Source organism: Orcinus orca, chromosome 17 (assembly GCF_937001465.1).
Source record: "Orcinus orca chromosome 17, mOrcOrc1.1, whole genome shotgun sequence".
Taxonomy (NCBI): domain Eukaryota; kingdom Metazoa; phylum Chordata; class Mammalia; order Artiodactyla; family Delphinidae; genus Orcinus; species Orcinus orca.
Genome location: NC_064575.1, coordinates 71640022 through 71652360, shown reverse-complemented (window position 1 = coordinate 71652360; position 12339 = coordinate 71640022).

Sequence of the window (12339 nt, the reverse complement as noted above, 5' to 3'; positions counted from 1 at the left end):
AGTGATTAGTAGTTTTCAGTGATTTTTTTTTCATTTTATTAACTGAATTTTCAAAAAATCATGGTAAAATATAACAAAAGTTGCCATTATATCCATTTTTAAGTGTACAGTTCAATGGCATTAATTATATATACAGTGTTGGGCAACAGTATCCACTATTTCCAAAACTTTTCATCATCCCAAACAGAACTCTGTAACTGTTAAGCAATAACTCTCCATTGCCCCCTCCCTACAACCCCTGGTAACTTTTCATCTACTTTCTGTTTCTATGAATTTGCCTATTCTTGATATTTCAAATAAGTGGAATCATACAATCCTTGTCCTTTTATGTCTGAATTATTTCATTTAGCATAGTGTTTTCAAAGTTCATTCATATGGTAGCATATAGCAGAATTTCATTCTTTTTTTAATAAATTTATTTATTTTTATTTGGGGGGCTGTGTTGGGTCTTCGTTGCTGCGTGCGGGCTTTCTCTAGTTACGGCGAGTGGGGGCTACTCTTCGTTGCGGTGCATGGGCTTCTCATTGTGGTGGGTTCTCTTGTTGCAGAGTATGGGCTGTAGGTGTTCGGGCTTCAGTAGTTGAGGCATGTGGGCTGAGCAGTCGTGGCTTGTGGGCTCTAGAGCACAGGCTCAGTAGTTGTGGCGCTCGGGCTTAGTTGCTCCACGGCATGGGAGATCTTCCCGGACCAGGGCTCGAACCCATATCCCCTGCATTGGCAGGCATTCTTAACCACTGAGCCACCAGGGAAGCCCTCATTCTTTTTTATGGCTGAATAATATTCCAGTGTGTATGCCCACGTGTGTGTGTATTCATCTGTTTATGGATGGACACTTGGGTTGTTGTCACCTTTTGGCTAGAAAAATGCTACAGTGAACATCAGCATACAACTCACAGTGTGAGTCCCTATTTTCAGTTCTTTTGGGTATGTATCTAGGAGTGGAATTGCTGAATCTTATGGCAATTCTGTGTTTAACTTTTTGAGGAACCATCAAACTGTTTTCCACAGTTGTCTGTAGCCATTTTACATTCCACCAGCAATACACAAGGGTTCTAATTTCTCAGTATCCTCACCAACACCTTTTATTTTCAGTTTTTTAAATTATTGTTATCACCATCCTAGTAGGTGTGAAGTGATATCTCACTGTGGCTTTGATTTGCATTTCTCTAATGGCTAATGATGTTGAGCATCTTTTATGTGGTTAACGACCATTTGTATATCGTCTTTGGAAAAATGTCTGTCCGAGTCCTTTGCTAAGTTTTTAATTGGGTTGCCTTTTTGTTGTTGAGTTTTAGGAGTTTTTCATATATTCTGGATGTTACACTCTTATCAGATATACGATTCGTAAATACAGTCAATCCTCATTTACAGATTCTATATACGCAAATTTTACTCGTTAAAACTTAACTGTAACCCCCGAATCAATATTCATGGCACTTTAGTGCTCATTCATGTGCTTGTGCATAGTGGCAAAAATATTTGAGTTGCCCAGTGTGTACATTCCCAGCTGAGGTCAAAAAAGGTGACGTTTTGCCTCTTGTTTCAGCTCTCAGACTGTAAAGAAGCATCCTTTTTGTAATGTTTAGTGCCACTTTTGTGTTTTTTGTTGGTGATTTCACTGTTTAAAATGATCCCCCAAGTGTAGTACCAAAGTGTTGTCTAGCATTCCTAAACTCAAGAAGGCTGTGGGGTGCCTTGTGGAGAAAATGTGTGTTAGATAAGCTTCATTCAGACATGAGGACTAGTGCTCTTGGCCGTGAATTCAATGTTAATGAGTAAATAGTATATATCAATATATATTTAAAAAGGTGTCTTTAAGCAAAAACACATGAAGCAAGGTTATGTATTGACTGATGAAACTTATGACCAGAAGATCCCAGGATCTTTTTAAATTAATTAGTTAGTTAATTAATTTATGGCTGCGTTGGGTCTTCGTTGCTGCGTGTGGACTTTCTCTAGTTGCAGCGAGCGGGGCTACTCTTGGTAGTGGTGCGCGGGCTTCTCATTGTGGCGGCTTCTCTTGTTGCGGAGCACAGGCTCTAGGCACACGGGCTTCAGAAGCTGTGGCATGAGGGTTCAGTAGTTGTGGCTCATGGGTTCTAGAGCGCAGGCTCAGTAGTTGTGGCGCACAGGCTTAAGTTGCCCCACGGCATGTGGGATCTTCACCAACCGGGGCGCGAACCCATATCCCCTGCATTGGCAGGTGGATTCTTAACCACTGCACTACCAGGGAAGTCCAGATCCCAGGATCTTAACCCTAGGAGCATCTGTTCAGTATTCGTGGTGACTTTATAGAACATAACTACTGTAAGTAATGAGAATTGACTGTACTTTATCCCCTTCTTTGGGTTGTCTTTTTCACTTTATTGATAGTGCACACAGAAAAATTGATGCATGCACAGTTTTAATTTTGGTGAAGTCCAGTTTATTTTTCTTTGTTGTTGCTTATGCTTTTGGTGTCATATCTAAGAATCCATTGCCAAATCCAAGGTCATGAAGATTGACCCCTATATTTTCTTCTAAGATTTCATGGTTGTAGCTCTAATATTTAGGTTAATCCAGTTTGAGTAAATTTTTGTATATGCTGTGAGGTAGGGGTCCAACTTCATTCTTTAGTATGTGGCAATCCAGTTATCCCAGCACCATCTGTTGAGGCACCTATCTTTTCCCCTTTGAATGGACCTGGCGCCCTTGTCAAAAACCAATTGGCCATATATGTAAAGGTTTATTTCTGGGCTCTCAGTTCCACTCCATTGGTCTATATGTCTAGCCTTATGCCAGTACCACACTGTTTTGACTATTTTAGGTTTGTAGTGCATTTTCAAATCAGGAGTACGAGTCCTTCAGCTTTCTTGTTTTTCAAGACTGTTTTGTTTATTCGGGGTCCCTAGGAATTCCATATGAATTTGAGGGTTGGTTTTTACATTTATGCAAAAAAAGTTGTTGAAAGTTTGAATTATGAATTATGGAAGGAATTATGTTGAATCTTTAGATTGCTTTGGGTAGTACTAACATCTTGACAATATTAAGTATTCCTATATATGAACACAAGATGTTTTTCCACTTATTTAGGTCTTATTTAATTTCTTTCAGCAATGTTTTGTAGTTTTCAGTGTACAAGTCTTTCTTTCACCTTCTTGGTTACATTTATTGATAGGTATTTTATTCTTTTAGGATGTTATTGTTAATTAGAATTGCTTTCTTAATTTCCTTTTCAGATTGTTCATTGCTGGTATATAGAAACACAACAAACTTTTTTTGTTGATCTTGTAACCTGCAACTTCTCTGAACTTGTTTATTAGCCCTAGTAGATTTCTTGTGGATTCTTTAGAATTTTCTATATATAGGAAATTCTAAAGAATCATAAATAGATGTTGTTTTACTCCTTTCCAATTTGGATGCCTATTATTCTTTTTCTTCTCTAATGGTTCTGGCTAGAACTTCTAGTACTGTGTTGAATAGCAATAGTGAAAGAGGGCATCCTTGTCTGGTTCTTGATCATAAAAGAAAGCTTTCAGTCTCACCATCAAATATGATGTTCTCTGTGGGTTTTTATTAAATGCTGTTTATCATGTTGAGGAAGTTCTACCCTAGTTTTCTAAGAGGTATTTTTTAAAACTTATTTATTTAATTTATTTATTTTTTGGCTGTGTTGGGTCTTCGTTGCTGCACACGGGCTTTCTCTAGTTGCGGTGAGCAGGGGCTACTCTTCGTTGCAGTGCGTGGGCTTCTCATTGTGGTGGCTTCTCTTGTTGCAGAGCACAGGCTCTAGACGCACGGGCTTCAGTAGCTGTGGCTCGCTGGCTCTAGAGCACAGGCTCAGTAGTTGTGGCGCACAGGCTTAGTAGCTCCGTGGCATGTGGCATATTCCCGGACCAAGGCTCGAACCCATGTCCCCTGCATTGGCAGGCGGCGCCACCAGGGAAGCCCAGCAGGCAGATTCTTAACCACTGCACCACCAGGGAAGCCCTCTAAGAGGTTTTATCATGAAAGAGTTTTGGCTTTTGTCAAATACCTTTTCTGCATCGATTGAAATGAGCTTACTTTTTTTTTTAATTAAATTTATTTATTCATTTATTTTTGGCTGCATTGGGTCTTAGTTGTTGCACGCGGGCTTTCTCTTTTTGTTTTTTTTTGTTTTTGTTTTTGTTTTTTTTTTTGCGGTACGCGGGCCTCTCACTGTTGTGGCCTCTCCCGTTGCGGAGCACAGGCTCCGGACGCGCAGGCTCAGTGGCCATGGCTCACGGGCCCAGCTGCTCCGCGGCATGTGGGATCTTCCCGGGCCGGGGCACGAACCCGTGTCCCCTGCATCGGCAGGCGGACTCTCAACCACTGCGCCACCAGGGAAGCCCCACACGGGCTTTCTTTAGCTGTGATGAGTGGGGGCTACTCTTTGTTGCAGAGCACGGGCTTCTCACTGCGTTGGCTTCTCTTGTTGTGGAGCACAGGCTCTGGGCACGCAGGCTTAAGTAGTTGTGGCATGTGGACTCAGTAGTTGTGGCTCGCGGACTCTAGAGCACAGGCTCAGTAGTTGCGGCACACAGGCTTAGTTGCTCTGCAGCATGTGGGATCTTCCTGGACCAGGGATCGAACCCGTGTCCCCTGCATGGGCAGGTGGATTCTTAACTGCTGCACCACCAGGGAGGCCCTAAGCTTACTTTTTTCCCCTTCGTTCTGTTAACATGATGTAGTACATTGATTCATTTTCTTTTGCTGAGTCACTCAGATTCCTAGGATAAATCCCACTTGGTTATGGTGTGCCATACTTTTGATATGCTGTTGTATTACGTTTGCTAGTATTTTGTTGAGGATTTTCACACTTACATTCATAAGGGATATTGGTCTATACGTATCTCTTCTTGTGATGTCTTTATGACATATGGTAAAAGTATGTTTAGTTTTGTAAGAGACTGCCAAACTATCCTCCAAAGTGGTTATACCATTTTGCATTCCCACCAGGAATGAATGAGAGTTCCTGTAGCTCCACATTCTCACCAGCATTTGGTGTTGTCAACATCCTGGATTTGGGCCATTCTAATAGGTATGTAGCGGTATCTCACTGTTGTTTTAATTTACATTTCCTTGATGACATATGGTGTTGAGCATCTTTTCATGTGCTTATTTGCCATCTGTATATCTTCCTTGGTGAGATTTCTGTTAAGGTCTTCGGCATGCTTTTATTTTTATTTTTTTTGTGGTACGCGGGCCTCTCACTGTTGTGGCCTCTCCCGTTGCGGAGCACAGGCTCTGAACGCGCAGGCTCAGTGGCCATGGCTCACGGGCCCAGCCGCTCCGCGGCATGTGGGATCTTCCCGGACCGGGGCACGAACCCGTGTCCCCTGCATCGGCAGGTGGACTCTCAACAACTGCGCCACCAGGGAAGCCCTTTGGCCTGCTTTTAAATCAGGTTGTTTGTTTTCTTACTAAGTTTTAGGAGTTCTTTCTATATGTTGGATAACAGTCCTTTTTTAAAAAAAAATTCTATTTATTTTTTGGCTGCATTGGGTCTTCCTTGCTGCATGCAGGCTTTCTCTAGTTGCGGTGAGCGGGGGCTACTGTTCGGTGTGGTGTGCAGGCTTCTTGTTGCAGTGGCTTCTCGTTGCAGAGCACGGGCTCTAGTTTTGTGGGCTCGGTAGTTGTGGCTTGCACGCTCTAGAGCGCAGGCTCAGTAGTTGTGGCACACGGGCTTAGTTGCTCCGCAGCATACGGGATCTTCCCGGACCAGGAATCGAACCTGTGCCCCCCCTGCATTGGCAGGTGGATTCTCAACCACTGTGCCACCGGGGAAGTCCCTGGATAACAGTCCTTTATCAGATTTGCCTTTTGCAAATATTTTCACCCAGGTTATGGCTTGTCTTCTCATCCTTTTGAAACTGTCTTTCATAGAGCAGAAGTTTTTAATTTTAATGAAGTCCATTTCATCAATTATTTCTTTCATGGATTATGCCTTTGGTGTTGTATCTAAAAAGCCATTGCCATACTGAAGGTCATCTTGGTTTTCCCCATGTTATTTTCTAGGAGTTTAATAGTTTTGCATTTTACATTTAGATCTATGATCCATTTTGTGTTACTTTTTGTGAAGGGTGTAAGGTGTGTGTCTAGATTCTTTTTTTTTTTTTTTTTTTTTGCCTGTGGATGTCCAGTTATTCCAGCACCATTTGTTGAAGACTATCTTGAAATACAAAGTACCTTAGTGGAATTAAGCTCTCTTTCTCCTTGACTTCCTTTGCACTTTATATTTCTCTTAAGGGGTTCATTACTTTCAATCTTGTATTATATTCAGGCCCTTGTTCATTAACTGTTTTTTACACAGGTACACAGCTGCTTTGACTGAAATAATACATTTATGTTATTCCTTCTGTCTGGCTTGTTCTTCTGACGTCACCACCACAGTTGCTGCCCCCTTGAGGCCTCCCTCATTCCCTTCCTGCTCTAGTCAATACTGACTGCTCCCCCTACATCTACCCAGCAGGTCCTAGTTGACTCTGTATGTACATCTATTTCACTATCTTATAGCACTTTGAAGGCAGAAACCACATTTTAAAAAAAATTTTTTTAAGCTAACATTTATTGAACACTATGTGTCAAGCACTGGATTGAGAGAGTTACATGATTTATTTCAATCCATGGATGATCCATGAGGTAGATATTATTATTACCCCCACGGTATAGATAAGGAAAGCAAGCCTCACAAAGGCTCAAATTCACATACCTAGTAAGTGTTGGAGGCATAAAACATGAACTGTCTCCAGAGCTCTCACCCTTAACCACTGCCTCTAGTGCCTAGCCTTGTCTTCACAAAATTGTTGCTCAGTAAATGTTCATCAAATTGCACTGAAGATTGCAAGTTTGGGAGCCAGGAGAGAAAAAAGCAATGCCGGCTGGTTGTGCACATAGCCGGTGTTGGCAGGCAGTGTTTGTCTTTGGGGCAACAGCCTGTGATACTGGAATGAAATGATCTCAGCAAGAGACAGTACACTCCACAAGTCCTGAGAAAATTTCATTTGGCTCAGGAGTTGCTGACCTGAATAAAAGGGCATGAAATTGAGTTTTGTAGAGGGAAAGAGGAAAGAGGCCAAAATTCAGCTACAGAGTCAGATCATATGACAACCGAGGGAGTGATGGCAAAATAATGCGACATCATGGGCACCAGACACAGTAAATACAATAAAGTACAGCCAAGAAGCTTACGGGTACTGGCCACTTGCCAGATTCTGCTCCCCCAGACCACTGTCTCCCAAAAAGGAGTGTCATCTGGGACCTACCGGGCTGCACTGAATCAATCACACACACACACACACACACACACACACACACAGGCATAATGATTGATTGCTTAGAATGGGCTCCTCTAGGATTACCTTTTTTTCTCTAAGTTAGTTTTCTCTTTAAATTTAACCTTCAGTTTTGAGTCACTTAGTTGGCTGCTGCATCAAATGATTCTTCGGCTTTATAGGGTCTCCCAGTGATGCCCGATGGGATCAGCACAGCCCCAGGTGCTAGTTGCTAATGCCTATAAAATACCACGCACCCCCAAAAAGGAGAATCATTTAACAGTTCTTTGGACTTCATCTTCAAAAGTAGCCAAAGAATTCAAGTGACACGTTATCCCAGAAAATCTTTTGCAATCAGTGAACTTACGGTATAACTAAGAACATTCAGAATACTACACACAGAGTTTAGTTGATCTTGGTATAGTGGTAGGACAGCAGTGATTATAAAATGAAAGTAACATGTACATGCTCTGTTGGGGGAGACTAAAGGGAAAGAGGTGCTCGGCCTAGAAAAACATTTCTCAGTGGATTTCCTATGAAGTCAATGTGTCTTGGGTTTAACTTTGAAACAAATTTAAAAATTTAAAAACTGAAAAAAAAAATACAGCCAAGAAGCTAGTAAGATGCAATACTTGAAGTCTGGGATCATTAGATCATTCGTTCTTTCAATAAACATGTGTTGTGCACACGATTTGCTCCCTGCCTGGCTACCCACCCTCCCGTCTCAGGCCACACAGCAAGCTCTGCTGCACGCTCGCCCGGCCTCGGCGCCGTGGCTCGCCTCCCACTCATTCTTGCCTTGCAGTTTTTCAGATACTCTTGCTCCAGATGTCCTCTTGGCCAGCTCCTTCTCTTCACTCCAGGCTCAGCTCTTCAGAGGCACCTTCCCTGGCCACCCTACATGAAGGAGTCCCTTATACATCATCCCTCAAATTTTCTTTGTAGCGCTTAACATGGTCTAAAACTACCTTGTTCGTTTACTTCCTTGTTTATTATTTGTCTGCCCACTACAACTGAAGTTCCATGAGGGCAAGGATCTCATCTGTCTTATTTATCACTGTATCCTCCACTCTGAAAACAGTCCTTGCTTATAGCAGGTACTCAATGCATTTTAGTTGAATCAATGAATGTACCAACTATAAAAACTTACAGAATATGGGAAATAAATGAGCAAGCTTAATACGGTAATATAAATTAATAAATACTTGAGAATTAGTGGGCTGGAACTCATAACAGTAATGGAAGGGTATGCTTTGCTCAAAAGAAACCAAAAGAGATGGAAAAGGAGGAAAAGCAATATTTACAAATATCCATGGAAACTGAGAAAGGGAGGTCAGAGGTAAACTGCTTGGGTAAGAAAAGGAGAGGAAGAGATGTGATTTCATCATGGAAGATGTTTTACACCTGCTAAGCCCTGTTATTCTCTATCCTAGCACTTTGCCACAGCCTGTAATTAAATAATTTGCTTGCTTACGTGTTTATCACCTGTCTTCCCCACTTTAATTTAGGCTCTTTAAGAGCAGGGACCATGGGTGGTATCCTCAGCCCCTGTCACAGAGCAGGCCCTCAACAATATATTGGGTGGCACACAGAATGCAGAAGTGAATACTGTGGACCAAGTGTTTCCCTAGAGGACGAGGGGACAGTGTACAGGGGAGAGAATTCTGTGCAAACAGCTAATGATTAATCCACTTAACAAACATGGAGTGAGGGCCTACTGGGTGCCAGACACTGCTCGGTGCTACACACAGAGAGAATGACGCAGTCCCTGCGTAGAACGAGCTCACAGTCTCCTGCAGGTGATGGACAAGTGAGCAAGGGCCAAAAAGCGAGCTTGGACAAGAGCTATCCGGGATGAGAAGCGCCCTGTTAGAGGAAAGCACGTGGCACTATGTGAACCCAGATAGGGGCCATGTAGCCCAGACTAGGGGATCAGGAAAGGCTTCCAGGGAGTCAGCCAGATGGAGGGCACTGGGAGGGACTTTCCTGACAAAGGAAATGGTGAGCCGAAACCTGGTAAGCAGGGAAGGTTGCAGGATGAGGGAAAGACTCAGGGAGAAGAATCTGGGAGGCGGAATCTGGGTAGGACCAGCCTGGGTGTAGAGCAATGATTCAGTTAAGGGGATGGGGAAGAGGCGGGCGGGGATAAATTTTCAGGGGTGATGCACGTGTTCATCACCTTGACTTTGGGGAAGGTTTCACAGGTGCATACTTATATAAACTCACTTTCAATGTGTGAAGTTTACTGTTCCTCAATTATACCTCAATAAAGTTGTAAAAACTAAAACACTAAAATAATAATAATGAAACAGTATTGGTTAGGTTGGCAACAGGTTGTAGATGGCTTTGATTGCCTAGCTAAGGGGTGCGTAGTTAGAAAGGTGTCAGGCTTTTTCAAAGCACCTCCAACATCTCCTTTGGGCCAGAGAGGAAAGTGCTAACCTCAGACACCCATCCTTGAGGGCTGGATAAGAACTTCCTCAGGCTCCCTCTTGCCTCACAGAAGGTCTGTATTTCTGGGCAATTCCAGAAGTGCTCTGAAGACAACCAGTCTTCCCACCTTTGATTAAAGATGATATTTTGGTGTTCTGCAGGGGAGTGCCTTTGAGAGGCAGAGGTGGAAATTGAGAGGGTCCCGATACTGGGAGGAGCGTGAAGGACTGCAATTGCTAAGTACAGTGAGAACAGTCCTGTCCCTGGAAGCACCCCTAAGAGTGATGTGCTCAGGGCCTCCCAGCCAAGGCCAAGGCAAAGATCCCAGTGGTTGTAAATCCTGTAGACTATGCATCTATGTCTATTTGGCTTCCCTGTCACCTCCCAGCCCCACAGCCTCTTCTGAGCAACCAGCAAAGCACCAGAGCCTTCAGCTCTTTGAATGGAAATAATAACGTCTAATTCAGAGAGAGAGAGAGAGATTGTGAGGATTAATTAAAATAAAGCTAATAGGTTGCCCATAGCACAACCTAGTTCGTCACAGATGCTCAATAAATGTTCTCCCCTCTCCCACTCATAGAGAGGACATGAACATGTGACTTAAAACTGAGAAATGCTCCTGTCTTCTCCTTCTGCCATTTCTATCCATGCAACAGGCATTGATTGAGCTGCTCTGGGCCAAGCCCTGTCTGGGGGCTGAGTTTACAAGAGTGAAAAAGACACAGTCTCCAATCTCCAACAGTCCATGGTGTGATTAATGCCACGGTGGATAGAAGCATGGGGAAATTACAGGAAAGAGGAAGGTGGGCTGCCTCGAGGAGGTGATAGCTACCTTGCCTGGGGAAACTCAATCACACCCCTCTATCTAAATTCAGGTTTTTATAGATACAAATCTATAGAAATCAACTTTTATCACTTTTATCACCATCCATACCATTTTAGATGCTTACAGAATTTCCATCTACTCCCTAACACCTGGCATTTCCTAGGTATTTAAGATATATTTAACAGTTACAGAGTGCTCTCCTCTTTTAAAAAAGTATTCCAGGGCCTATCAATTGAGGTGGTGGTTTACAAGCTGGGGTTCCAGACCCCGGGTCCTCAACAGTGATAGGGGTCTTTGAGCTGTTTTCATTATTGCCAAAGACTCAACATCAATCACGTTTAACCTTTCCTCAGGCTTCCCAGGGTCCTTTGGCAGTTACTTCTTCACTTTCATAGAATTCTAACACACAGCGAGGCAATGCTGATAGGCTCAGGCTGGGCAGAGGCTTGGATTGGCTGTTATACAGGATTTGGATTCAATTATTTTTGTAAACGAAAATGAAGCAAGCATTGGTTAATAAATGCAGTTTTATTGCATACACAAATCCTCCACTACTCTGGGGGAAAATAACTAAAAGGGTTCTTAGTGGTAAAAAAGCTGGAAACCCCTTAGCTCAGGAAGCCTGAGTTCAAAGGGCAAAGAACTCTCTTTTACCTGTAAACTGCCCTTCCGTGACTTCCTGACCATTTCAGCAAAATATCTACCTCAGTTAGTTGTTGGGCCAGGAGGTCAGACCTGGGGGCACCTCAGAACAAGAGAGGGTGGAAGTTCCAAAACCAAGGAGCCTTCAAAAAGAGAAAGCTGAAAAAAATCTCCCTGCCTGCCTTTGCTTTTCTCTTTGCACTTGGAACAGGAATTTTGAATGAACATGTATTACTCACTCGCTGACAGGCACCTTACATGCATTATTTTAATCAATGCCCACTTCACGGATCAGGTCACACAGTGGGCGAATAACTGAACCAGGACCACGAATCCAGACAAATCTGGTGCTTGAGGCCCTTTGACACTATGCTGTATTGCCTTTTGGTAGGACAAGGGCATATTAGAATTAGGGCAAATAAGTTTACCTTCTTTAGACGTCATTGCTTCTCGGTGACAATATTATGGATACCTTTTTTCCTTCACTTTTCTATAAGTTCTAAATTTTTCCTAAGGACTTTTTCTTAATGGCTTTTCTATGGATGGATTCATCAGTAGTTAATGTCTGGAGGCTGTTCTGGTGGAGCTTTCCACCAAGGATATATGAGCTGCTTCTAGATTTGGGGAGTCATCAGCAGAGAGATGGATTCTGAAAAATCAGGGAGTGAATTAGGTTCCCCTAGGGTGAATGTGTGGAGTAGAAATTTGGGTTGAGGAAAGAATCCTGGAAGACAGTTGGTGGAAGAGGAGCTGGTGAGAGTGAGGAGAAACAGGAGGAAAACCAGAGAAAACCTCCATGTCTATTACCTTCTGTGTAATATGGCACAGTAATACTGTGCTGTGGAATACTGGCCGGTATTTTGTCAACAATCTCTACCTTCTTGTCTCAAGGAACATCTTGAAGGTATAAGAATTCTAGTAAATGCTGGTGTTAGAATTCTGGGATTTAGTGTTTTTCTAGGCAGAATTAATGCTCCCTGATGGAGTCCCCAGAGTAAATCTCCATGTCCTCTGTTTTACAAGTGCGTGAATTACTGTACCCTGGTCTTTATTATTGGTGTGTCTCTTCTATGGAGACACGGGGGTATTACTGACTCAATTCTTTTTTTCCCAGCTCTTTGCCATGTAATAATTGATCCTGAGCAAGATACGTAACCTCTCTAA